Genomic DNA, 1,924 nt, shown 5'->3' with positions numbered 1-1,924 from the left:
CATTGGTATCATCTCTCAAAAACTTCCTAGTCTCAGAAGATTCTCAGGCTGTCTGTGTTTTCTTGCCTTTGGTAAAGAGCTTTGTGAGATCTGGAGAGGAAGCAGACATCTTCCTCCCGGGCATTTGAACAGCGAGTATCGGCTAGTTTCAAGAGCAGTTGTGAAGGAAACCAGGGAAGAGGCAGATAGAGAAAAGAGTCATGCACAGAGCAAAGAGTAGCAGCAGAGCAGGGAGAAGAGAAGTCTACTTGTCTTGACAGGCCCATGCTCAGTAGAGGTGAGATATAAAATAGCCAATGAACAGTTCCTCCCAAAGATGCTGATTGCAAATGTCTCAATGAGGCAACCCCAAATACTGAACCCAGGGAAAACCTTGAGGATAAGAGATGGGGATTGGCAAAGGTCTCAAGGGGTTGCAGCCTCAGGTTAGCAGTACCTGCCTGGCTAGCCACTATGCAAAACACTTAAACTTGAGGTATAGCACCTAGACCCAGACCACATTTTAGAGACTGATGATCTAAGGGACCACAGGGTTGAGTCTCATTATTTTTTTTTCTTCTAAAATATCTTTCTTGTCTTTTTTCTTCTGTACTTTCACCTACTATTAGGCTTACCAAAAACAGGATAGATACCTGGGACAAATTGTAGCATATGGCCTAACTTCCAAAAAGAAAAAAAAATACATTTCTATTGTATTTTGAGGCTTATAAAGCACTTTCCTTAAAACTGTGAAGGAGGGCATGGATCAGGCACTCCATTTCACAGATGAGGAAACTCGAGATTGAGAGATGAAAGTAAGCAAATTAGGCAACTAGGTGGCACAGTGGAGTCAGGAAGACCTAAGTTCAAATTTGGCCTCCCATACTTACTGGTTGTATGACCTTGGGCAAGTCACTTAATCTCACCTGTAAAATGGGGTTAATAATTGCAACTACCTACCAGGGTTTTTGTAAGATCAAATGAGATATTTGTAAAGTGTTTTGCAACCTTGAAGCGCCATTTTTAAATGTTAGCCTATTACTGTTCCCCAAGGTTGCCCAGCCAGGAGGCAGCACTGCTGGGATTCAAACCCAAGCCTTTCCTGATGCCAAGTCTAGTTCTGTTTCTCTTATATCACATTATTCCTCATCATGCCTCCTGTACTCAAAATAATGCCATTAAAAGAGTCCTCAATTTGGAATCAGAATGTCTGGATTGAAATTTTAATTTGGTTCAAATTTACAAGTGGTACGACCGTGGTATGTCATTGAACCTCTCTGGGTTTTGATTCTTTCATTTGTAAAATGAAGATAATAATGCCTGTGAGTAGATATTCTCACAGGGTTATGATAATTGAATGAGATAACACAGGTAAAATTTTGATATATATCAGGCGTAATCGCCAAATTCTCAGCTAAAACTTTCTTTAGCTATCCCCAAGAGACATGGATTAATCCAGGTGGGTCGAATACAGTGCCTGGCACATAGTACATGTTAGGTTTTTCATATTAGCTTTTCTAGAAAAAAAATGTTGGATTTCTCCCCCTTCCCCCTTACGTAACATCTTCTCTCTTTTTTAAATAACTCTGTCTATTGTCTTCATGCTACTCCTTGAATACTTGGGGTCCCCTGACTTGGCATCAATCCTACCCAGATTGCGGTTTCAGACCTGTCTAGAACCTTCCTCTCCCACTGAAGCTTATTTTCCTTTTTTCAGTTCTCTTGATAGAGAGAAGCATAATGTGACAAGTATGGGACAAGTCATTACACTTCAATGATGCTCTTAGTAACTGTGGATACTTCCTTCCTATCCAGGCCTTATTAGAGAACTTTAACAAATTGCTGTGGAAAAGAAAAAAAAATTCTGCCCAACCAGGTGAAGTTTCCTGAATTTAGCTGGGTTGATATGTGAATAAAACATTCAATCTCTCATGGGGAGTTACCC

The sequence above is a fragment of the Phascolarctos cinereus genome, unplaced genomic scaffold (genome assembly GCF_003287225.1).
Source record: "Phascolarctos cinereus isolate Bilbo 61053 unplaced genomic scaffold, phaCin_HiC Scaffold_1;HRSCAF=81, whole genome shotgun sequence".
Classification (NCBI taxonomy): Eukaryota; Metazoa; Chordata; class Mammalia; order Diprotodontia; family Phascolarctidae; genus Phascolarctos; species Phascolarctos cinereus.
This window is presented reverse-complemented; position numbering follows the sequence as displayed.